The sequence below is a fragment of the Seriola aureovittata genome, chromosome 2, assembly GCF_021018895.1.
Source record: "Seriola aureovittata isolate HTS-2021-v1 ecotype China chromosome 2, ASM2101889v1, whole genome shotgun sequence".
NCBI lineage: Eukaryota > Metazoa > Chordata > Actinopteri > Carangiformes > Carangidae > Seriola > Seriola aureovittata.
The window spans coordinates 21,984,199-22,003,869 of NC_079365.1; the positions used below are offsets into that span (position 1 = coordinate 21,984,199).

At 37.6% G+C, this 19,671-nt stretch overlaps 1 long non-coding RNA gene across 1 annotated transcript in view; it reads right to left on the reverse strand.

Moving 5' to 3' along the window:
* Positions 1-400: 400 nt before the first annotated feature.
* Positions 401-19,671, reverse strand: part of LOC130175960 (uncharacterized) — a 39,326-nt gene continuing 20,055 nt past the window's right edge. Inside the window, exon 3 of the long non-coding RNA XR_008828808.1 lies at positions 401-5,094. This is a non-coding gene — a long non-coding RNA (uncharacterized LOC130175960). The remainder of the gene's footprint in view (positions 5,095-19,671) is intronic.

The following is a 19,671-nucleotide window of genomic DNA, read 5'->3' on the forward strand; positions in this document are numbered from 1 at the left end:
ATGAAAAGTCATGAAAATGTCATAGTATGGTAAGGCATAAAATATGTCATAGTATAGTAAGGCACAAAAACCGACATAGTATAGTAAGGCATAAAAATGTTATAGTATAGTAAGGAAAAAAAACATCATAGTATAATAAGGCATAAAAACATCATAGTATAGTAATGCATGAAAACATCATGAAAATGTCATAGTATAGTAAGGCATAAAAAAGTAATGAAAATGTCATGGTATTGTAAGGCATAAAAATATCATAGTATAGTAAGGCATAAAAATGTCATAATATACAAAGCCATAAAAATATCACAAAAATGTTATAGTATAGTAACGAAAAAAAACATTACAGTATAGTATAGCATAAAAACATCATAAAAATGTTATAGTATAGTAAGCAAAAAAACATCATAGTATAATAAGGCATAAAAACATCATAGTATAGTAAGGCATGAAAACATCATGAAGACGTCATACTATAGTAAGACATAAAAACGTCATAATACAGTAAGGCATAAAAACATCATTAAAATGTTATATTATAGTAATGAAAAAAAACATCATTGTATAATTAGGCATAAAAACAGGCATAAAAACATCATAGTATAGTAAGACATGAAAATATCATGAAAATGTCATAGTATAGTAAGGTATAAAAAAAGTCAAAGGTTAGTAAGGGATAAAAATGTCATAGAATGATAAGGCGTAAAAAATGTCATAGTATAGCAAGGTAAAAAAACATCACAAAAACGTCATAGTGTATAAAGGCATTAAAGCGACATAGAATAGTAAGGCAAAAAAACATCTAAAACTTCACAGTATAGTAAGGCATGAAAACAGTATGAAAAGGACATAGTCAAAGTCATACTATAGTGAGGGATAAAATCGTTATAAAATCATCATAGTATATTAAGACATAAAAAACGTAGTATAGTGAGGCATTAAAACATCATAAACACTCATAGTATAATGTGGCATCAAAAACATCATAAAAACGTAAAAGTATAGTAAGCAATAAAAAACATCATTGTATAATGAGGCAGAAAAAAAGTCACACTATAGTGAGGCATAAAAAAATTAAAGTATAGTGATACAAAAAAATGACGTCATAGTATAGTAATGCATAAAAATGTCATAAAATTGTCAGAATAGTGACGTATAACAACATAATAAAAAATCATAGAATTGTAAGACATAAAAAACATGATAGTATATGAGGCATAAAATCATTATAAACACGTCTTAGTATAGTAAGACATAAACGATGTAATATTACAGTAAGGCATAAAAACGGTATATAGTAAAGAATAGAAAAGTAATTTTATAGTAAGGCTTAAAAACATCATAGTATAGTAAGGCATAAAAAGCACATACAATATTACGGCATAATAATGTCATAGTGAGGCATAAAATCGTCATAGTATAGGAAAGCATAAAATTTCATAGTATAGTAAGGCACGAAAAATGAAAACGTCATAATATAGTAAGGCTCATATCACATTAGGGAGAGAGAGAGAAAGAGAAATCGCGATGTGATCGCAATTTTACACACTGGGTTTAGCCTGTGTACCCGCAAAAAATTGGAAAGTAGAAAAACATCTATCAGCATGACCACTCCAGGTAGGATGCGGGATAGTCACAGAAGCAGCCATCTCACAAACCTTATTTAGTGAATACAAACTAGTTTTTGATTTTGTAAATAGTAGGCCTATAGTGAGCAATAATTACCTTCATTGTTGACAAAGAACAGGGCTGCCGGCTGCTGTGCAGTCCAGCCAAACTGGTCTCTGAGAACCTGTGCGTCATCTCCAGGTAGAGCAATTGTAAAATCCAAACACCAACATACAATAAACAAAAAATAACAATCAAATAAATCTCAGAGCGAACAGCAACAGCGGCTCTTGGCATGAGAGTGCACACCATGCGCACAGATAGATGCTGTGTGCCCTAGGTATGGGCGTGTGTGCTGGTTGCCACGGGCGGTGCGCGTCGATTAAAATGTTTTTATTATTTCTGTGTTGAAAAATTTTTTGTGTTAAAATACATACCTATAGTAAGCTATAGTGTTATATTTCAGCACTGTAGCAGACTGTACAGTACATACATGTGTATAATAGCTTTATCCCTTGTCCCCTGCCTCTTGGAACTGAGTTACAAGGGGTAGCCCTTGAAATTTACCCCTATAAAATGGGACACCCCTTTAAAAACGCAATACGTCATCAGTAGTCTCCGATGGCTTTCACTTAAGCAGATGCTGGACGTTGGAGTCAAATTTAGGATGTCATATGCCATCAAATGGGGTGGGAATGCAGCATTAAAATATGCCAAAATGTGGGATTGTCATGCATCAGTAATAAAGATGTAAAGCTAACATAGATACAGAGACATCAGCATACTACTAGCGATTTTTTGTGTGGCTTTCATGAAGAAAAGGACCATAATTAATTGAAACAACAATGGTTGCCATAATTTTTAAATCTTTATTAACGGAGAAAATTACATGAGTCTCTTTGGTCGCTTGGGTCGGTGACTCAGCCATCTTGCCGGTGATTCCCAAGGCATTCGGGAAAATATCTCATGACACTCGGTTTAAAGTGTGCCCTTGAAAAATCTTCGTTTGAAGGCCCAGTTAGCCCCTCCACTTCACCCTACCCCTCTATCTCAACAAGAATCTGTTGGAGGAAAAGAGGTGGGTTCTACACTTATTTTCTAAAGGGAACCTATCAACGCCTTGGGAACAATGGTGTCCAGCCCCGTGTGGAATTCCCCAAAACAGGCCTGCCAAGGTAGAGTAGTAGGACCAGGTGTCGAGAAGCCTCTCATCTACCCTAACTAAGACTCCTGTGGACAAGGCGTGTAGTAGGTCCAGGCATCCAAAAGCCTCCCAATTACCCTAAACCTAAGGCTCTCGTCTATCCTCAATCTAGGCCTCACTACAGCTGCTACTCCAACACCATTGCTCCCAGGGCCTTCACACCATTTTTGTTTTACTTTATTCCCTCCAGGTTCGATTCAATAACAATCCTAGTTCAGTAAAGGCTGGTTCACATACAAATCTAACCTCAGTTGTGAGCATAGCTATTCCATTGGATTATATAAATTTAACATTCAGTATGTTTATAATGCATAGTATATTTTAGTGAGAATTTAATACAACAAATCGGGACACCCTACGCCTAAACGTGATCACGCAAAACGGAGGGGTAGGGCTAAGTGGTAGGGGCAAGGGGTGAAATGGGATTGAGCCCAAGTATGCCTTGGGCCGGCCTTGTTTTCATGAAGTACTAATCATTACTAAAAAGTGTATATTCATTTGTAATTAGCTGTATTTCACTTTCCATTTATAAGTATTCCAAATAGTTATTCAATTATGGATAATTAGTTTCTGGAGCCAGAAAAAAATGGATGCAACTCAGTGTAGCTTTCTTCTCAGTTTAATATTTTTTGGTTTGTTTTGTGTTTTTCTGACCAGCCTTCCTTAGACGTGAGCTTTCTGTGTTGAAGTTCTTGCTTTGTTGATAAAATTGCCACATTAGTCATGCAGTTAAATTACTGTTGTAGCATCAGCCAAACATACAGATCAATATAAAGTTTGAAAGGTTGTTCCTAAATTCTGAACCTTATGATCACAAGGCACTCCTAACAATTATCACTCACGTACCTTTGCAGTTTATAAATTTGTATTAGCTGCCTTGGGATGTTTCTCTGACACAAAGGCTAACTGCATTCACCCCACAAAAAAGCAAATCCTGTCAGGGTGTTGAGTACTGGTAATCTCAACCTGCCTCCTCAGAGTAAATCATTGCAGAGTAAGAGTAAAATTCAAACTGTCATGTGTTTAACAAGCAAAAAAAAAAAGTGTGAACAAAAAGTGTAAAGTCCAGTATTCTACATCTGTGCTCAGGTGTGGTGGCTCAAACTAAATGAGATGAGACAAAGTTCTTTAAAGTTCATTCAGCTTCATTCTGACACTGAGGGCACATGGCTGACAGGCATGTCAAAATCCATAAAAAAAAAATCCAACAGAGCTTTATACTTAAATTATGAAGAAAACACTCACTCTTTTCCTCAAAATAGAGAATATTAAACATATTTAACAAGGACCTCAGGTCTAAACAAAATTAGAGGTTGTTTGCCTGCAAAACAGCTAATGTGAGCATTTTCTAATGTGTTACCTGGATGGTTAAGTTTAGGAAACTAGAACTTCTTAGTTAAGTTTAGATGAAAAACACACTTGTGATTAAAAGAAAACAATACTCCTAAAGTAGGAGAGAGAATGCAAATGCAGAATGCAATGTTTTCCTGGTGTGGACAGTATTCAGATGAAGATTTGTAGACCCACTCCCTTTCTCTTTCTCACTGTTCTGCACACGTCATGCTTTTAATGGAAAAGCTTTTTGATATTACCAGAGGCAGTACCTCAAATTATTACTATTAATCTGGAACTCTGATTAATAATTAACTTAATAACTATATCCAAATTACGATATCAACAGTAAGTTAAAGTTGAAGGATTGGAGTTCTACTCTGTAGAGGATGGCAATACTCACACTTGTGCAACATTAAACACACCAGCAGTTATACGGCAAGATGGCTGATTTAAAATGGTTGCTGTGACCACATAGCCTGAACAAAGAAGACTACACAAGATGGCGGTAAACAAAGTAACTACTCAAAATGGCCGCTGAAACCACTTGGTGTGTGGGGGTGGGAAGGTGTGAGTTTCTTTGTTAGTCTAGCTCATGTAGTCTAAAGGTACCAGGTTAGCGGGAGAAGGTTAGCTGCATGCAGGTTCTAGAGCCGAGACATACTACGGGTATGTGTGTGAACATACAAGTACCCAATTAACTCTGTGACTAACCACAACCTAAGCAAACATTACAATAACAAGACATTAACCAACATGTACATTAACAAAGGTTAATACTTCTGTTGCTTAGCTGTGCTGTGCTTTGCTGTGCTAGGTGGATTAGAACCTGTGTGCTGCGGTCTGCTGTGAGCAGGCCGGCCAGAGCGCTCAATGTCCCCGGTGGCTGTCATGACCTGGGCTGGAGCCTTGTTGCTCCGTGAAGGGCCGTGAGGGAAGAGGAGCTGCTGCTCCTGAGCAAGCCAAGGAGAGAAGAGAGAGAACAAAGAAAGAGATCTGTTTTTTTCTGGTGACACACTTGTGGGTCACATGTCACACACTGACCAACACTGACTGGTCAGTGAGGTCCCTGGTGGAGGGTTGTCCCCAGGTGTGAACAGTGAGGAACTGTGGGGAAGTGAGTTTTATTGTCTTTAGCACAAAGAGCATGTGGTCTCCACAACTTTGAATGTACTGAGTTCCAACAGTAATATACATGGGTACATAAAATGTCTTATATGCCTCTAAAATGATGCTTATTAGATCACAGATATTGGAGAAAATAAGAACAGTTCAGCCTAAATAGAAGCATGGATGTCAGTCTTTGACCATTATTGTATATTTCAAAAATGAATGACATGGAAATTGCTGTCCACATTCACTTTCCCAATGATTAGGAAATTAAATTATGCATATGATATGGATATAATCATGAAGCTTTTTATTTTCTGTCACAAATCATGTAGATATATTGCAAGCCAATGCATGTTATTGTGTTGCTGTTCTGCTGTTCCCACTGAGAATCAACAACTCAGCCTGAAAGTTTATGCATCTTTCAGCTCAGTTTAGCTTGTTAGGCAGTATGGCTGATTCACAACAACTCAGAATGTGACTCTTCAAAATCACATGCTTGGAAATCTTTGACTTTATCACACACTGTTTTTCAACCTGCTTCTGTTGAAAGCATATCACTCACATGGATGAATTCATAGGCCAATCAGGCACAGGCCCTGTGGCCCCAAAGGGCAGGGGGAAACCTGGGCTTCACCTGCAAAATATTGCTTAAAGAAACACTTAAGAGATGCCAAAAAAGACTAAGACTGACACAAAACAAGTTTAAAAAATAGAAGCAAAACGACAACTACAGGGATTCAATATGACTACTAGTGATGCAAAATTACTACAGAGAGACAAAAAACAACAACACATGCCAAATGACTAAAAATACATGGCCATAACGATGCAAAAAAAGAGGACATAGAGATGTAAATTGACCAGCAAAAAAAACAGAATGAGCAAAAAGTAAATGCAAAACTAACAAATGTAAGAAAGAGAAAAAAGTGTTCTGTGTGGGTGTCTAGCTCCAATGAAGGAGGGATGGGGTGGCCTTTTACTTGTCTGTGCCCAGGGGCCAATTTTCTCATAATCCATCCATGATCATTGATCATGTTTATTTAGCCACACTGCCCATACAGTTTACCACATATATACTTACACTGACTAAAACATGCCAAACATTTCTATTTCATATATCAAAAAGACAGAGAAAAGGAAAAAAATACCCACTAAAGTCATTGAGAGCTGTGTAGCCTTCATTCTTTGATCTTTCATCTTTTCCTTCAACCTCAACTCTACAGTTTTACTCAGAATGCATGTTCTCATAGTAAGCAGTTTGGTAGTAGCCTAAGAAAAAATTGAGTACATAAGCCTTTTATAATTGAAGCCCAAGGCCACGTGTGTCCCCTGGACACTTAACCATAATGAATACACACGCTCCACGCTCCAGATTCAAGAGTACTGAAAGGATAAGGTAGCAGTCCTGTCTTGGAAAATAGAAAATACTTCCTGTCTCACCACAGAACATATGGATCTATGGTGGAGAAGTGGATTACCCTGCAGCACTGGTTTCTATAGATATTTATGTTTTAACATATTATCTTTTTTGTTGTTGTTGTTGTTGTTTACAATGATGCGTTACTGGAATCCACTGAAGCAGCCGTACTACAAGCTTCACAGATTACTTGGCTTCAAGCCTACAGGTATCAAAAACTTGATGCTCAAAAGATAGATTTTTGGTGGAGTATCCTCTTCTAATTTAGACTTAATGATTACAAAGTACTAGTGTGTTTTTGATGTCAGGAAAATTATGGAAATGTGATTTAACTCAAGAATTTTCATATTTAGACGCATCAAACAAAGGGGAGTAGAAATAGTGTGGGTGATTTTCTCAACACACAAAAAAAGTTTTTTGTGCTTAAACTCATTCTTTCAATAGTGTGCACCCTGTAGAGCGTCAATTTACACCTGCAGGCAAGACTCAATTACAAGCGATTAGACTGGTAATATATTGTAATGAAAATATAGCCTCTGCCCTGCTCTTATGATTATAAATGTCACATTAAGGCAACTAGGTTTTATATATTAAATGAATAGGGCTTAATGATTTTTCTAAGCTTTAAAAGAGTACAGAATTACATTTTAGATTCTCTCAGATGTCTTTCCAAGCTGTGGGTAGCTCTCCTAATTAGATAGGTGTTTGTGTGCTGGAGGTATTGCCAATTACTGCAGTGACAAAGCACAAACATTAATGGGAGATCGACTGCAACCAGACAGCAGTGTCTGGAGCTGCAAGTCCAAATAAAAACTCTTGTAGACAGGTCACAAAGCCAAAGGTGAAATCCAATTAATTCCTCTATATCGCTGCAGATAATGAACCTGAACAAGAATTATAATACATTCGTGCATCTTAATGAATGTGACTGTAATTAACCTGTAAAGTCTCTGCCCAAATCTGCCCCTAATTAAAGCAAAAGATAAAGTCTATCAAATCAACTCTCCTCAATCTTTGGCATAGTCTGTGCCACTATCAGGACTATCAAGACTGCGGTTTAACTTCCGTAATTAAGATATCATCTTGAAAGGATAGCCCTGGGCTACACTGTTAGATTATCATATACAAACATACGGATGCGCTGGTGGAATTAAGTCCATATTTGGTAGGTGGATAAAAGAGCTTGTTAGGGTATCATCTGCACGATTTGGAGAGACTCAAATGCAGTGTGTGTTGTCTAGCAGTTGTGGTCTTTCATATATTAGATCAGGTAAAATAAAAACGCTGACATATTTTCCCAAAGTAACTGAAACATATTTTTTTATTCTTTTCTCACCTAACACTTACTTCAAATGTTGTGTAAGCATTGTGGAGAAATAAACATGGTGCTAGAATTGTCAGGGGTTTGGTGAGTGTGACAGATAGCTGATGAAGGAAATCTCAGCCTACAACACACACTGGACAGAATATGGGACAGATGTAACCCTCTCATGCGCAGACCACTTCCTTTCTGTACTGTCCTGTTGCATTTTCAACGAGATGTTGGCAGGCTTTGTACTCACATTGTTAATAGCAAATAAAGCCAAGTTCATATGCACGAGCTTCCAAATCCTGAATTCCAATAACAGAAGTAAGAATGGCACATGTTATATAAAACTACTGTTTCATTATCAGTGTTACACATCAATGTTATTTATGTTTTATTTCTTAAGGTTAATTAAAGTTGAAAAGGAGTGAATGTTTTTTCTCTTTTATTCACTCTGTTATTAGCTTCACTAGTGGGTAAAAATCATGAGTCACACCCTCAGCAACGCATGGGAAGGTTGGGAAAAGTCCTCTCACAGAGGATTTGTGCTTTCAAAAACCTGACATGAATATTATGTTAATTATGAGTCTACTTTGTATTTGGCAGAATTGTATGTCAGTATCACAAAATGCTTCTAAGTAATTTTCCATTAGAAAATGTAAACTGCTCAGCATAAGAATAATACTCAGTCTACTTTTGTTTTTTGATTTGTTTTTGTCTTTACATACACCTAAGTAAGTTAAAAATAAAACTCAGTATAGAAATAGTACAGGAAGTTCAAATAAAATAGTCTCAAATACTGTATAATGCAACATCAATCAAAAACATATTTTTAAAACAACTGTGCAGGAAAAGTAAATAAGATATTTCATAAAGTTTATCACCAATAAGAGGATTGAGGAGACAGTGTAGATTTACAAATGCAACGTGATGCTAAATCAACAAAACTAGGAAATGTAAAAACAAATAAATAGAATAAAAGTTAAAAAAAATAAGAATTAGGGAAAAAGACTGTGTGACAAAGAGAGAAAGAGACTTATAGTTTCTCATTTTCTCCAGTCTTTGCATGTGAATGGATCCATGCGGGTCATTGGTCTTGTTTCCTCTTGGCTCGCCTGTCGAGTTGGATATATGTAAACTGGCCTTGCCCGCGGCAGCCTTTAAAGGATATCAGTTTGTTGGAGAGTGAGGGCAGGCGGGGGTGCAGGCCCAGCTGAGTGAGCAGTTGTGTGTGGGGAGGGGGATTGAGGGGCAGGAGGGAGTGTGGCGGGGTATTACGTCCCCCAGATTGAGCACAGTCCCTCAGGTACAAATTCCAGCGTCATGCATGCCTGTTGACTCATGTGAACCTTTTCCAGTTGCTATCCCCCCCGTAGATGGGGACGTGATGTGGCTCTGGATCTGTATGTGTGCATGTGCACTACTGCTGCACACGCGAGGGGATGGGAGGGGAGGGGAAACCCAGTGCAACCCTTAGCCACAGCAGCGGCTTCAGCTTTAGTAAATCCGCAAGGACAGTTTGTAACTGTCACTGTAGTTTTCTCTATCATAAGATTGGTGAAGAGCGGGGCACTCAGAGGACAGAAAATTATACATGTACAACTGTACACAATTACAAAGCAGAGCACGAGGACTAAACAGTGTAAATTGACACATTTTCACGGATGGGAAGCTTAATGTTGCATTTTGGCCTTTTTTTAAAGTGTGAATTCACATTTAATTATAGTTGGATCAAAAAGGGAAAACCACAGGATTAAAACAATATGTGGAAATTTGCTTTGAGTGAGATGATGGGTTTTGTTCTTTTGTTTTTATTTTTTTTGAATTGGCAGTTTCAACACTACTTCATTCTAGCATTATGGTAATACTTTTAAATTCACATTGAAAGAATTTTATTCAAAAAAGCATGAAATGCCAGAGTAGGCAAAAGATCTGAGACTACTTCTATATTCTAGGTGTCTTGCTATTTTCTCAGGAGCTGCTATAGAGCTCCAGTAAGTGACTTGGAAGTCATGCACTGTATGTGACCTTTGCCCTCCCTATAATAGTGTGATATAGAGGCGTGTACTGTGTGTGCATCTGCTCTTTGTGTGAATGTAATATGTGCTGCACTGTACGCATGTTGGTGAATGTGTCATTGAACCATTGACCCTTCTAGCTTAAGTGTTGCTCACTCTCAGCCTGCCTGCTCCACTCCTCTAATTAGAGTTGCCAGACCTGTCAGAAATCCTGTCACAATCCGCCTGCTCACAAATGGCACTCGCCTGTTTGTCACCCCTATTTCAGAAAAGTGTGAAAAACTGGAGAGGTGACACATTCTCACCATCTCAGTTCATCTCATCCCCCTTCTTCTGTGTCCCTTCTCCTAGCTGCGTGTTATTAGTTGGGAAGAGAAGTAGACATTTAGATGTGCTTGATTGCTTTTACAAACCTTAGTTTGTATAAATCACAGTACCTACAGAAGAACAATCACCTGCCTTTGTACTTTCTGCCGAGCTGACAGATTGTGACTGCAAGTTGCATACACAAACAATAGTGTCTTTCAACACCCCTGCAGTTATATAAAAAAAAAAGCAATTTCTCTATTCTTTCATCTTTTATTATATGAAGAGGTTGCCTGAGGAAACCAGTGGTTCTGAAGAAAGAACGAAGGCCATGCTGAGAGAGTGAACAGAGGGGAATGATTCTCTGTCTTTTCCAATATGGCGTGGTTGTGGATACTGTCAGCAATGTTCGGAACTATCTCAGTTGCAGTGTCATGGCAACGGCACAAACCTCACAAGACATGCTCAAAAAACACCAGAGAGCGGAACAAAACCAAATGTGGGCAAATCAATAGGATCATGCATTCCCGTACATGATACACTGTGGTTGTGTGTTTCTAAATGAAGCGCTTGCAGATGCTCACGAGGACATACACAGTGGCACACACACACACACATTAAAACATAATAAAATGCTGTAAAAAAAAACTGTACATATCTCAGTGCATGCCTAATTTGCAAGCAGAGATGAAGAGGAATGAGAAACACTTTGTTGACAGATTTTGGTTCTACTGTATAATCAAGAATTATATTCACAATATTTTTATTTGATGATCAATAAATGCAAGGCAGGGCAACAGTAATGGCTCCCTGTACATCAACTACAGCCCTGTGATGTAGTGTAATTTATGTTTATAGTTCTAACAATATGAATATGAATGATACAAAATAAACACCTAAAAATTCTTAATCATATTGTGTGTTAGCAAATGTCAAAGATTTTAACCAAACAGGTTCTATATATATACACAAACATGTACAGTATTTCTAACTAATGCAGGCCCTGTTTTAGAGCTTTGCAGCTTTTGAGGCATCCTGGAAAACTCAAGCCCCCTACCCGTAATGGCGATACTAGTTATACCGAACCGCCTACACTCATGATCCCCAACTGACCTCAGGAATCTCTAATGCCAAGCCAGTTGGCAATTAGAACTATGTGAAATGATATGGGTCAACATAAAATACAGTGTGGCGAAGAGCGCCAGTGAAAAGGAATAAAATATGCCCACATGACCTTGATAATGGAATGTGAAAACTGAGAAATGTAGAATTGTCCATTATTCGGTTTAAGATTTTTTTTTTTTTTTCCTGTGCAACTATGAAGATCTACATTATACAGAACCTCTCGCTCGCTCTGTCTGTCCTTTTTTCCTCTTTCTCTTTACTTCAGAACATTTCTGTTAGATGATCCAAGATGACCTTTACCCACTTTCTCGCCAGAATACTATAAGCAAACAGCTTTGCGAAGAAGAGACTTTCACTATTCACCAAGGAATGCTAGGTCTCTGGTGGAAAATAGGCTTTTGCCAAGGGAGAACAATATCCTGCAGTTTTCAAAGTGCTCAGACAACTTGCTTCTCTATGCAGGCAGTCCAAAAGGTTTTTTTTTTATGTGGGAAAACTGCCAAGGCCTCTGGCTCAGCTGTTAATGCCTCTGCAGTGTACCATCATAGCACATACAGTCAACGTATATTCTCCTAGGGTCATGTTTTACCATTTTACAGTTTTAGCAGTTGTGGTCAGATTCATCATGCCTATTTTATGGTCTCTGTATTCAATAGCTCTCAATAATTATGAATTAAATCTGCAACAAATCAGACTGTAGGTTGAATTACTCATGTTTTGTAATGTTGGTACACTTTACCATCATATAAAGACAGACTGTTGGTTTTCTTTCTTTAACTCTCAGCAGGGGGTTTTATGCTTTCAATCTCAAAAGGTTACTCTCTCATTTTGAGATGCAAACTCTTGCATAGGAAGAAGAATTTGATCAGATGAGGTAATGCACCACGGATAATTTTTTCAGCTCATTCTGAAATAACGCTGTCAAAAATAACTAATACAAATTTATTTTAAAAGAGGCCATTTTTTCCTGTATGTTGATCACAGAGGAAACAGATTTGCAGCACTCGGTATGAATGCACTCTATAAACTACATTATTATAAATATAGACAATGTAAGCTATGAAAAATGATTGTTCAAAGCAATTTACTGATTGTATGAATAATTAGACTTCAGTACAGAAAATGCATGTTCTACTTCCCATCTACCACAACACAACAAATGAAACATATTTTGCCCATCTTTAAGTCGAGATCAATCATGTAACCATGGAAAATACAATAAACATTCACAGGTACTGTAATTAGACCATGAGTACAGCAGAGTAAAACTCTAATTTACCACATTAACAACAGCCTCTTACATAGTGGTGAAGTGTTTAACAATTATATTGTATTGGTGCAAACATGGGAATGTTGTTGAAGTGAGGAGATATGTTTCCAAACATATGCTAAATGGTTTAGTGATGTGTAAATCAAGCTCATATGAGGTGGCTGTATTCTGTGAGCTGAGGATCTCATTTACAGTAGAGTTTTGCATTCTGTGTAAGGAAAAGATTTGTGTTTCAAGGCTCTAGTTTAGCAAGGCGGTTTGATTCTTATGTATTTAAAAGTTTTGCGTATTAACTCTATTGTGAAACATGAATCAAGACAATCCTAACATACTGTAAGTATGAGCACCAATAAAAACTCTTGCTCTGAGTTCTCCAATTCAGCTGAGGAAAAATTCATTTTGTTTCACAGATAGTGGTATATGCACTACATGTGCTTGGTGCCCACATTTCCTGACCATGACGTGCACATACAGCCCTCTATGGCCTACCTCCTATCATTTCTGTCTGAGTACAAAGTCTCATGGTTAGACATTTATACACACTACCAACACATATAAATGTATGTTTATGTGGGTGGCCAGTCTAGCTGCTACTGTATCTGTCTTGGTCATGTGTGTATTGTCGATGTTGTTGTTGCTTTTTTGATCATATTTGTGTCTATGCGAGTTTATGTTTGTTTATGTCAAAGTTGCAGTTTTCAAGGTCAGAGCTGGAGATTATTTTCCATATACTTTATGTAACTGTGTTGTATTTTTGTGTATACAACTTACATGCAATATGTGCATAACTCCAGAGAGTTCTCACTATCACGAGGTTTGTGTTGACATTTGTAATACTAGCCATTTGCCAGGTTTACCCCACAGGAGAATTTGACTGGCAGAGTAGAAGTCGTTCTAAAGGGGAGAAAGGCTACCCTGAATTAACACATGCCAGTGTCTGTAACTGAGCTGCTCTTTGAGTATTGAAGATGGTGCCAGTGGTAGGGCCCCTGAGGGGGTTGGCTTCAGAGTGTGATACAAACAGAGTGAGATAGGTGTCATGCTGACACTTAAACTGTCTCCCTTTTCCCTCTTATCTGAGCTGATGCGAGGCATTCTGTCATTCTTCACCTGCCCACCAGCTGCTACTATCAAATTTCAGCCCATCACCTGATCCAGTCACCAGTCCACTAAGCTGCTTCTGATTCCACAATCAACAGATACATCTTATAAAGTCCATACTACAGACTGATTCATGGTATACAACTTTTGCAGATTTACTTTTGTAGATCACATAAGAAATCCATGTACCTTTTGACTCAATGGGGAAATAAACATCAATTAACTTTTTTAAAACTGCTGAACGTCCTGCCAATAGATTTAATACATTTCATAATTCATTGTTTGTTTTTCTGAGATCTTTCTGGCTTACCACCATCCTTAACTGTGCTAATGTTTTACAGCTGTGAATTGCTCTTCCATTTCCTTTAACCTCCTAAGACCCGAGCTCTATTCTTTGCTATATAGGCTGATTGGGACCTGAGAAAAATGATGTCCACATATGAGGACAATAGTTTTAAATTTCGATTACTGAGTGGCAGTATAATATCCTCATATGTGGTCACCAGGCCTTTGTTGAGAAAAAGTTAGTATTGTGGTCTAGAGAACCCAAAATGTGAGGTCCACATATGTGGACGCCAGGTCCTAGGAGGTTAAGGATGGCATTTCAATAGTGTCCAACAACAACATATTGGGATCTTTTATCTATTGTAACTAAACTGACTGGGAAAGTGGGCTGGGATTTTTGATACTTCCTAAACTGGTTCAAGTTCTACCACCAAGACAGGAACTGCATCGTCTCATTTGGCAACTTCGTACCTGATTGGACCAACATGACGTGGAGTTCATCACGGCTCATTCTGTGGGTTCCTTTTTCATAGTTTTAGCATTATTAGGCCTGATGAACTCACCAATCGATATTACGCAGAAGACACCTTACTTCACTTTACTCTGTCACTTTGAAGCTACACTATCATCTGTGCTGCATGTGCATTGAAGAAATCCCTCACTGGAAGTGCTTAAAATTCCTGGTTTGATTTTGTTTTTTCATTTCACTGCCCAGTTTGCAGTGACTGATTCCCATCTTAGCCGCTGCCATCTCCCTCAGTTGGCATGGAAGGTTCTAGTCACTCATGTGTCTCCTCTGATACACATGGAGTCACCAGCTGCTTATTTCCACCAGCCAGTAAGGAGCGTGCAGCAGTTCACACTGTCTGCCCCAGATTCCACCAACCTCCACACAGACACAGGAAACAAAACATCATGAATCAATAGTGCAACACCAAGGAGATTTTAATAAAATAACATTCCTATTTAGAAAGTCTATTGATAAATGGCTGACACCAAGTGTAATACACTGTAGTCCAGCTGTCTGAGTGTGTGAGATATATTTATAAATTCAACTGTTTTTGATTGATCAGTACAGAGTTTCAATTGAGATTTTGTGCATGTTTCGGAGAATTTCAGCGTCATTAAAGACAACATCAGCTAACATCTGGATGTATAGGCAAGACCGAGCAATAAAACAAAACCTTACACAGCAATGAACGGTATTGGCCCAAATATAGAACGAACATGATTGACGACAACCCCAATTCATTTTCTTTTCAATGATAGACTTTATCAGTTTTCACTCCTCCAGTTGGGAAAGTTTCCCTGATATACCGTTAATTGAAGCGAGTCCTCATCATTGAAGCCTTTTGTCTCGTACATAAACATGAACAATGGAATATGGTGATATGTAAAACTCACATTTGTGTATAGCTTGTCTATCACAGACTCAAACTCTCCTGTCGGGTTCTTCAAAGCGGTAAGAATCCTTTTCTCTGACAGTTTTCTAAGTTGGAGCATTTTTCAAACCGTCTGTTTGAGCTCATCAGCTGTGACAGCAGTAATTTTTGGCTGTGTGACATATTTTCTCCCTGGTTCATTTCTGCAGTTAAGTAGTCGGGAGACTCAATGAACTCGTTTTCTGTCGTCATGAATTTATTTCATCTGTGGGGGCACAGCACGTCACAGAAGAATTCAAAGACGACTGCCAGTGGACTAACAACCAAATTTAGCGCTAACTGACAAACAGACACTGTGCAACGATGAAGCTACATCTAACCCATAAATTCAACAGTCACTGTAGAAAACAGTTTTACACTTTCTCCATTCAAAAAGTATACGGGGGGTGGGGGTGGATTGCCAGCCACCAAATCCTAAGGTTTTACCAGGAAGGAAAGTGAACAAACACATTTTTCCTGTATATAATAGGACATATAATGTCAGTGATATTGTTACAAAGTTGACTCACACACAAAACACTTCTGTCTAGTACCAATGGCTTCTATTTGTGATTGAAAACTGTATTCTTCTAAAGCTGTCAAAAGCTACTGTCATCTTCTAAAGCTAAAGGGTTCGATACTTTTGTTTCATTTCCCTTTATGTTTATAGAGGTTAAATTCTGATACTTTCATATCCATTCAGCTGACCTTGAGCTCTTCTCAAAACTGTATGAGAGTCTACTGAGCTGAGAACTATTACCAACCTCCAGGTCTATGACCACCACCTCTAATCCAACTATATACTGTACGTAAACAATTTTTTTGTTAGCTTCCTTTATTTTCACTGTAAAAATAGAGAAAACAACTGTAAAACACCTGAGAAAAAAAAAAAAAAGGTTGGGCATTTACCATGAACACTGGAGCAAAAATCCAATACTTCTCTCTTAAACGACTTACATTTGTTTCATCCTCATCCCTTGCAATTGAGAGGCCAAGTGTGTGAACTAGCTGGACTCATTTGGGATGCAGGATTTGCCAACAATTCTGTGTGTGCATGTGATTTTTTTCACATAAAGCTTCAGAGGATACTGACAAGGTTCTGGCTTGATATGGAATTCCTTCTGAACTTTTTCAATGTGCCACAGCTTCAGGGGTTGGAGAGAAAAGAAAAGTGTTACTCTGGCAATTGTCTCATACCCCCAGCATGTATGACACCTTCCATCCTTTGTAGTTCCTTTTGGTTTTTTTTTTGCTTGGCTTAACAGTCTGCTGTTCTTCGCATTGACAATTAAGGTAGAGACATTACATCAAGCTGAATCCCTCACACTGTATATTTGGCACACTGTAGGAGCTGGAAACCTGCTGTACTGTACACTAATTGGATGCCTCCAAAACAAATAACCATACTTCACCTACTCTTTAATGACCCATAGGGCCTTTCAAGACATGGCAAAGCTATTTGAAAGAACTTAAAGATGACACAATCAGTAGTTAAAATATTGACAGAAATGTGTGGCTTCTAGGATTAAAAAAAAGTCATGTTTCTGTTCTGAACTTCAACGAGATGACATATGACAAAATTCAATAAGTCCTCAAACCTGAACAACCATATGGGTAATTTTTTTCAACACTCTGATAAGATCCATAGAAGTGTCTCCTGAAATGGTGGCAGGTGTACCAACCTTCAGTTGTCATGGTTACAATAGCCTAATAAACACGTGAACTGTACCAAGAGCGGGGTAACTACCTTTGTTGCCATGGTTACTATAATGACAGTCATGGCTTAGTTAGGTTTAGGAAAAGATCGTGATTTGGGTTAAAATAAGTACTTCTTCAACATTATACAATGTGTTGTCATGGTTACAATAACAGCAACGTGTTAAACTTTGTCGGACAGCCATGGATTATAGATAAACTGCTGGTTTCACATCGGAATCGAACACCACCTTCACCCACCTCCTTTGTCATATTCCTGTATTTTGTTAACCACAACAAAACATAACTAAGGGTCATAGTAACCTGCTGCACAACAGGAGGACAGTCTCTGTTTCTACCACTGATTGGAGAAAACTACATACTGTGTATGCATACTTTACAAAAGTTCGTTGAAAGGCTGAATTGTAAAGTCATTCACTTCCAAAACTTTGTCTAATTTAATATTAGAAAGACCAAAAAATAAATAAATTATACTGTTGCCTCAGATTGCATTATTGCAAACAGATGTAAACACAAAATGCAAGCAAATTCACAATGCTGCTGTAATTAGATGTCAAGACAGGGTCACATGGAATACAATGACTTTATATGTATGGAGCTGAGATAAAGATATGCCATGTTGAAGAAAAACAGCGATCGGTGATCATCTCACAAGAAACAATGAATGCATTTCAAATGTCTAAACAATGTAAATAAAGGCTCAACAAATTGCAAATAGGATTGTTGGAGAATCTGTTTGCAAAGGGCACTTCATTAGTTCTGTCTTGCTTGACAACTTTTTTTGTGTTGTTGCTGCTCCCAGCCTAGTGAAGGTTACCTGCGATATCGCCTGGAATACTTGTACTGCTGTGACGACACAAATTTAGAGGTAATCAATCAACCTTTGTCTTACTACACAAAGCCTGTCTTGAGGGTTATGGAAATCTAGCAATGATACTCTCTTTGCAGGCAGTCCTTTTTACTTTCTTTCGCAGTTATGTAAATAAAGAATTGTTTTTCTTCTTAAAAAACACCAACTCAATTCCATGTAAATGCCATATCAGCCAGGAACTTCTGATCACTGATTCTCTCTGTAACACAGTTGTGATAACAACTGACAAAAATTTGTTCCGAGGGAAACCTCATCTTTGTAGTGTGCACAACACACATAATATCTGTAAATTTCTATTACAAATTACATTATCTTAATGCCCATTTTTACCCACTGAAGAATTGTACATGCACTTAAATTGTAATGTTTCTACTGTGTCATCCAATAAAGTGTTTAAACACAAGGTTTTGCAATCAATACAACATTCATCACCCTCTGTTCTTACACCTTTAAAGAAAACTCCACAATCTAGAATGGCACTCAGTTGAGAGCATACCTCACCCAAGGCCAAACAATCCTACACGTCTGTCAGAGTCAGAGTCAGATTATTTCCTGGATTTTACAAAATTGTACCAAGTCATAGTCTGGCAAGAAAATATATGTAGACCCTTTGTTTTCAGCATTGATTGTCATAAAATGCAATCTGATCTTCATCGAAGTTACAAATAATATCAATATCAATAATCTTTCATGTCTTTGTTGAACGCAGCCATTAAACATTCACAGGTGGAATCCTGCGCCAAACAGACGCGGGTGAAAGCATAACGTCCTTGACAGAAGTAACAAGAAGGAGATACCACAGGAAGCAGAATTAGAATATTAAGTAATAGCTTGTTCATCTTGTTCTGTGGGCAGCGGAACAAGCTGAAAACACAACATCTGACATTTTATTACATCATAAAGTTTTTATGGTCAATGTGTTTGCAAAAAAAAAAGCCTATTTACTCATCAAACAGACATGGATCAACATTTAGCATTCATCTAGTGGCCACAGGATAAATGTTAGGCCAATATTAACTCTGTTCTGTCCTCTGCCAGACTATTTAGCTGCTAGATGTTCCACTATGTTCACCAGCAGATCGCTAACTTTGTCTGCCTGTATTTTAGTACTGAACAGGTATGGCACAATCCTTTTTCCTCAAAACAAGAGGGTCTGATGACACCACAGTTCACTTGAAAACTACAAAAAACTTGCTGAAAGTGATAAATGGGTCACTGAGACAAGAGTAATTTATTTGCTATATAATAAAAGAATCTCTTGAATACTCAGAGTTGGGTGATTAATGTTTGTCGGTTTGTCACTTGGCCCAATACATTTCACCTGTCCCATTTGATCCATTTTTAAACAAAAATATTGATTAGTGCAACTTTAATATTAAATGTAATAGTAAAGAGTTTCAAACAAAACAACAACTAAAATAATCTTTTGTATAATTCTAAATTATCAATCCTGAAAAGATACAACACCATTCACACTGATGACCCAGATAACCATTTACAGTACAGTACTATCTACATTCCAGGTGTTGCTGAAAAATTATGTTAGCAAAATAACCATACACATAAATTATTATTCCAGCC